This window comes from Scylla paramamosain, chromosome 14 (genome assembly GCF_035594125.1).
Source record: "Scylla paramamosain isolate STU-SP2022 chromosome 14, ASM3559412v1, whole genome shotgun sequence".
NCBI classification, from domain to species: Eukaryota; Metazoa; Arthropoda; class Malacostraca; order Decapoda; family Portunidae; genus Scylla; species Scylla paramamosain.
In genome coordinates, this window is record NC_087164.1 from 4,890,428 (window position 1) to 4,897,422 (window position 6,995).

General features: G+C 42.5%; 2 long non-coding RNA genes across 2 annotated transcripts in view; both read right to left on the bottom strand.

The window, feature by feature from the left end:
* Positions 1 to 283: 283 nt before the first annotated feature.
* The window catches only part of LOC135106775 (uncharacterized), a 21,432-nt gene continuing 14,720 nt past the window's right edge, over positions 284 to 6,995 (bottom strand). Inside the window, exons 3-4 of the long non-coding RNA XR_010271463.1 lie at positions 3,351 to 3,527; positions 284 to 1,274 (exon numbers count right to left, since the gene is read on the bottom strand). This is a non-coding gene — a long non-coding RNA (uncharacterized LOC135106775). The remainder of the gene's footprint in view (positions 1,275 to 3,350; positions 3,528 to 6,995) is intronic.
* On the bottom strand, positions 3,992 to 5,274 carry LOC135106683 (uncharacterized). The gene is made up of 2 exons (XR_010271403.1): positions 5,201 to 5,274; positions 3,992 to 4,462 (listed from the first exon to the last, which is right to left on the bottom strand). It is a non-coding gene; the product is annotated as an uncharacterized LOC135106683 (long non-coding RNA).

Here is a 6,995-nt window from a genome sequence, read left to right on the forward strand (position 1 = left end):
CACTTGAACTCTCTCTCTCTCTCTCTCTCTCTCTCTCTCTCTCTCTCTCTCTCTCTCTCTCTCTCTCTCTCTCTCTCTCTCTCTCTCTCTCTCTCTCTCTCCGTCTCCTCCTTCCGTTACAGCAGTCTTCCTTCCCTACTCTCTCCCCCAAACGGACAAGAGTCACATCACTGTATAAATAATACCCAGCGTAGTCCTTGACGTATTTATTATGTCAGCAGTGGCAGGAAAAATAAGTGGGTGTGAATTTATAGGTTTTGCGAGCTGATCCTCGTGTGACATAAACAAGCAGACAAACGACGTCACCAATGTGAATACGTAAAACCAATTCAAAAAGTTTCCTAACTACGGTGGGGATATACTCGCATGTTTATGTTGTATACATGTTTATATGCAATGCCTGCCATGTCCTGCCTATGCAATAACCTAAAATATTATCAGCCGCCGGGGTTCAAAATGCTGCAATACCAATGACTCTGACGGTCTCTCTCTCTCTCTCTCTCTCTCTCTCTCTCTCTCTCTCTCTCTCTCTCTCTCTCTCTCTCTCTCTCTCTGCCTCTCTCTCGCCTGACGCGAGCCTCGCATCACCACAACCTTTTCGACATCCCCACACACAGCTCTCGCCACAAAGCCTGGGTACCGCTACAGTATACCCGGGACCTACACTTTACATTAACTTCCCACATGCAGCTGTCCCCATCAAATTCTTGCATCACCACACCAATGAACTGTACTGTACTCTGCATAATATGAGTACACTGACATCCTACCAGCCATCCCCGCCAAGTCTCTGCACCACTGTATTACTAGGTACTGTAGCCTCCATAATAAGAGTACATCCTACCAGCTGTCCCCACCAAGCCTACTGGATACTCGTGGTCAAAAGCCAACATAGAACACTCACTTTCACTGTGCTTGGCGTTTACCTTCAATATCAAGTCTTCTACTCAGTTAATTTATCAGTTGACAGCCGTCTTCACCACAAGATCCATCATCTGTGCCACCGCCTCCGTACAAAGTAAACAACTAGTACACGCCCAGGGAGCCTCAGTAAGACTTTACCCTGCCACGCATACCGCACTAATCAGGTTGTCTTGTGGCTAATGCCTAATTATGCCGCAGAGGAACAAAAGTAGTACGAAGGGTGTGGGCTCCGATGGGGGGCATGGAGCAGCGGGGTGGCAGCGGGACTCACAGGGATTCACTCCCGTGTTGACGTGGGTCTGGGGATGAATGGTGCCGCCGCCCCGCCTCCCTATTCACCACGCCTCTCTCTGTTTACAAACCAAATTCCATCAAAAAATAAGGCTGAAAAGTGAGTCTACCCCACTACCTCAAAAGAGAGAGAGAGAGAGAGAGAGAGAGAGAGAGAGAGAGAGAGAGAGAGAGAGAGAGAGAGAGAGAGAGAGAGAGAGAGAGGAGAGAGAGAGAGAGAGAGAGAGAGAGAGAGAGAGAGAGAGAGCTTAGTGTCCTATTCTTGAAATTTCTTTTTGACGAAGGTGTTGCTGCAGCCTCTCGTGTTGCTATTTTTTTTTACTGCTATTGTTGGTGCCATTAGGGTTGGTGTGTAGTAACACTGTAACCAATGCGGGGGTTTTACGGTGAGTGAATTTTAGTTAAGAGCTGCATTGTAGTTAGAACCGTGTCCGACAGAGTGAGATGGAGGGACCGGGGGCAAGTGACGACGGTACGAGCAGTGTTCCATATTTTTTTTCAGTGGAGTCACGCGCTCTAGTGACAATGTTGGTTTTGGCCAAGAGAGAATGACGCCTCCCAAGAAGGTGTGCCCTCTCTTTTTACTCGACAACAATGGTGTTTCAGGATGCCCCCACACTGGCGGTTTAGGCCTAGGAAATGTGTTTGGCGTAGCCGCCCCTCAACACCCAACAAAGTTTACCTATATATTGTCCATTTTAGCCAGATGATATCCAAGCCGATAGATGTAGTCTATTTTTTTCTTTTTTCTTTCCTTCCTCCTTAGTGAATGGAATGTAGAGTTGAGGCATGATGAATCACGCTTCCAATGAACCAGAAATATTGTATTAACCAAGCTCTGCAAACACGCAGGTCATAAAAATCGCAATAGTAGATTTTTTTTTTTTAATCAAAAAAATTATCTCTCTCTCTCTCTCTCTCTCTCTCTCTCTCTCTCTCTCTCTCTCTCTCTCTCTCTCTCTCTCTCTCTCTCTCTCTCTCTCTCTCTCATAGTAGCGAGGCTGTCCTACCGACAAACTAATTTATATCACGCGGTTATAGTTGTGATGGTGTGACGGACACAGTCTCACCCATCAAAACATACACTCGCATAAACTTTTGCTGTGGAAACTTTTAAAGCTTTATAGATGCATAGCTTCCTCCATCATGACAATGATGGGTTTATGTGTGATATGATTTGCTAAAATAACTAATCAGTCTGAATACATAAGAAAATAAGGGAAGCTGCAAGAAGCCGTCAGCCCTACACGTACCAGTCCCTGTATGAGACGTATCTATTTATTTCCATCATCCTCATCCATAAATTTGTCTAATCTTCTTTTAAAGTTACCTAATGACTCAGCACTAACATCCTGATCACCAAGTAAACTTTTCCATTATTCTTACACACAAGCGTCTGATCAGTCTCACACACATGGCATGCACCATCATCTACAGGTGACTTACATTTTGGCACTCAAGAGCTGGGTTACATCTCCTAGCAAGCTACAGTTAGCCTCACCCGTTCCTAACCTGGCAAGCCTATTGTGTATTTCTCGCTACCTCGGCCATTACCTGCACCACCACCGCATCCCCGGTAACTAATTGGTGGGTAACACATGGGCAGTCTTGCCACCCCACCAACAACCACGTGTCTGATCACTTCATAACCTTCCATAATAATGCAAACCCAAGCTGGAGAACCCGATCTCGCCTATTTAAATTTTGGGGAACAGCAATGAAGCATGGAGGGTTTGTCAATCTGTACAGCCTGTATCCAGTCTCTTTTGCACATGGAAAATTGCGCAGAGCGTTATCTCTCCTTAATTTTTCCAGATACTATGCATACTCCAATTTTTGTTCATTAATTATCCCTTTCTCTTTCTCTCTCTCTCTCTCTCTCTCTCTCTCTCTCTCAACAGAAGTCTTTTTTTTTTTTTTTTCAACAGAAGGCAATGTCAATACGGACAAGTAAGACGCCGTAGCCAGCGGTCGAGGATGAGTACTTCACGAATACATGCACACATTAAGACGAAAGACTCAGAACTATGTGACGTGGATACCAGAGATCTCTGAGTCTGTTCTGCATTTACGAGCGCAAATTAGTATTAACATGGTTGACATTACTTTATACCTGACTAGAATATCTTACGTACCTTACCGAAGAGCAGACTCGGATGACCGTCGCAGTTGTGTTGGAGGTTGTAATGCCAGTAGTAGTGGTGGTCTTCTAAGGGCGCGCTGGGTGGGTCGCCACATTAAGAACTCAGTGGATATTCAGCCTATCGCGCCGTACCACTTCAGAGGGCCTGGCCTAGCGTCTGTTAGCACGTCTGTCGGGGGAGAAAATACATAAATAGATAAAACAGAATAGAATGCGACATCATCACGGCTCCAAGGAATTCTGAGTGAGCGAGACCTGAAGAAGGAAGAATTTGTCGAATATGACGGTACACAGGCACCAACAAAAACTAAACAGGAACCGTTTTACTGCTCCCGTTTAAAAGTAATCTCACACAGTTGCTGCATTATTTACTGCACACATTTCACTTACACACTTTCGATCAGATGTAAATCTATGTTTCGCGCTTCATTGCCAATAACTAAACCATTAAACAGACATGGTTTTAAAACCGCTACGTTCCCACAACAGGAAAAGATACAAGAATCTTAAGGAAATGCTGTCATGACTAGTAACAAAAAAATCCACCTTAATTTCAGCTGGACATGCGTATGTATGTGACATAAGAATACATCCATTCTTTTTATGTTGTCACTGCAATTAAAAACTCCAGAATTCAAGGTATAACTTTATTCCAGTCCTCACTAGTGAAGAAAGATCATTTACATCCTTGCGTTTGCTTTAAGGCTTACAAATGTGCAGGTTCTTGTCCATCATCAGACTTTATCCTCAGCAAGTCACGAGCAAGACTGTTCTACTGCTGTCACCGATGACTTCAGCTGTCAGCCGCAGTTCAAGCACCAGTGGGCAACGCTCGCCGAGGCAAGAGTCAGGGCTCACGTCCGGAGAGTGTGCCTCTGTGATCTTGGTGCAAGTGGCGTGATTATGAAAGCCTCAGCACTCAAGTCAGCCGCCTGGTGCACGAGACCTTCGTTCATTCTCCCGCCACCAATATGGCGACCAAGCTCTTCCTTCGCTGCCTCGGTGGCGGCGTGAAGGTTTAACCCGAGGTACAACGTCCGTCGAAGCCAGCAGCCTTGTCACCAATATTCTTGTCTGCACCTCTTTGCCAGCAGCCTTCATTACCTTCAGTGAAAAAGTATACAAACAGGTGGTAGTTACCTTGGACCATGACTTGACAACAGGAAGCACTGTCAGCCAGTTGCGGTATGTCCCAGCCCTTACCTCACCCACCTCACGATGGGGCGCCACACAACTCGAGCATATAAGCATATAGTAAGCATATTGCAAATATAGTAAAATTAAGATACTCAAATAATCATAGTAAAATTAACATACCCAAACAATCAAAGTTATATATTAAATAACCAAACAATCAAAGTTATATATTAAATAAATCAAAATTATATACTATATCATAAATTGTTACAAGCACGGATAGAAGTTTGTTGATTATAGGTGTGCTGTACCCTTTCTTGCAGCACAAGAACTAGGGATGTGTTGTACCCTTAGTAAGGAAGTGAAACGAGTATGAAATAAAACTTAATCATTATTAAACTAAATATCCATTATCTGATGCGGGTATAACGCGTGCAACTTACCTAGGACACAATGATCCCGCTTGGGTTCAAGTAAATATGTACAGTTAATATAACATACAAGCTATTAAGCAATAAAGAAAACCAAACCAAAGGTTACAAAACATATACAAGTTAACAAACAACAAAGTGAACGCAACATGTACCAAATAATAAACAATAAATGAAAACAAATATATACCCAAAAATACAACACAAACATAAATAGCTCAGGCGTGTACGTAATGAAGAGCGTGAGTGTACGTCACGTCTTCTTCTAACTCACTTCCATGTAACCGAACCCAGACCGCAGGAAAAAAAATACAAAGATGATTCCAACTGCGAGAAGCGAGTGTGACTGATAAGTGTGGAGGTGGAAGTCAGTCGTAAGCTCGGTTAGCTCGATCGAGACGTGAGTCGAGACGTGTTTCCAAAGCTTCGTTCGTAATGATATCGCCACGGTGTGGTCGAGACGGTATTCGAAGCCGATGGTTAGTTGGAGAGGTACGAGGACCGTAATAATAATAGTAATAATAACAATAATATATATATATATACGAGTGTACGTATATATACGAGTGTATATATATATATATATATATATATATATATATATATATATATATATATATATATATATATATATATATATATATATATATATATATATATATATATATATATATATATATATATATATATATATATATATATATATATATATATATATATATATATATATATATATATATATATATACGTGTTTATGTGTGTGTGTGTGTGAGAGAGAGAGTGTAAATAATAATCTCTCACCGCCGCAGTGTTGCATATCTAGCTGTCTTCTACCGCTATTTTCATGCTAACTGCTCTTCTGATCTTGCTAACTGCATGCCTCCCCTCCTCCCGCGGCCTCGCTGCACAAGACTTTCTTCTTTCTCTCACTCCTATTCTGTCCACCTCTCTAACGCAAGAGTTAACCAGTATTCTCAATCATTCATCCCTTTCTCTGGTAAACTCTGGAACTCCTTGCCTGCTTCTGTATTTCCACCTTCCTATGACTTGAATTCCTTCAAGAGGGAGGTTTCAAGACACTTATCCACCAATTTTTGACCATTGCTTTGACCCTTTTAAGGGACTGGCATTTCAGTGGGCATTTTTTTTTATTAGATTTTTGTTGCCCTTGGCCAGTATCCTTCCTACATAAAAAAAAAAAAAAAAAAAAAAAAGACAAGTAAAATAAACTAAAATATCATCGCAAGAAATTTTAATTAATCAAGACTTCCTATAAAGAGGAAACACTCCCCGGTCTAAGGCCACAACACCGTGCTAGATTTAGTTCTCTGTAACGGGTGGTGGTGAAGGTTTATCAAATCCAAAACAACCCAAGGACGAGCTCTTCTAGCAGCAGCTGCTTGATTGGGCGGCCCGTTTAAATAGCAGGTGAGGCTTGTCAATGCGCAGTCCAGTTTTATGTGCTAGCCAAATAATGTTCGGTTATGCATAGAGTAACAACTCAGGGAGCTGAATCAATCAGCTGGTGGCAAGGGGAATAGGCAGTCAGCTAATCAACTCAAGATGAGCCGCTTGCATCATGGCGTCCCACTCCCTTGACTCCTGTGCCTTCGCGTTCATAACCACAAATACAGACGGGTGTTCAGATCTCTGTACCTATTCGAAGCATGGTACGAAGAGTGACGTTGAGAAATGTTTAGTCAGTTGCCTAGGATTTATGAGTGTACCACCGTCCTCTACTTACAGAATGAATGGAAGAAAATGTGGAACAATCACAGATACTCGACCAACACTGAAAGAAGGTGCACCGTGACCACCAGTAAATATATCTCAAGTGGCCTTGGCATGGGTCATCACTATGTACTATTTATCAGCCCTAATGTAGTCTAATAAAGATGAGTGAACTTAGCGTCATGGTGAAAACTGCGGCTCATATAACTACCGTTATACGAGCTGAATTTCCATAATATTATAACCTTCCAAAGCTATGCACATGTATTGCTACTCTTCACATAACAATGCAGCCAAGAAAGAGACGATTGCACACGTGACGGGAAAGCCAAAGAACG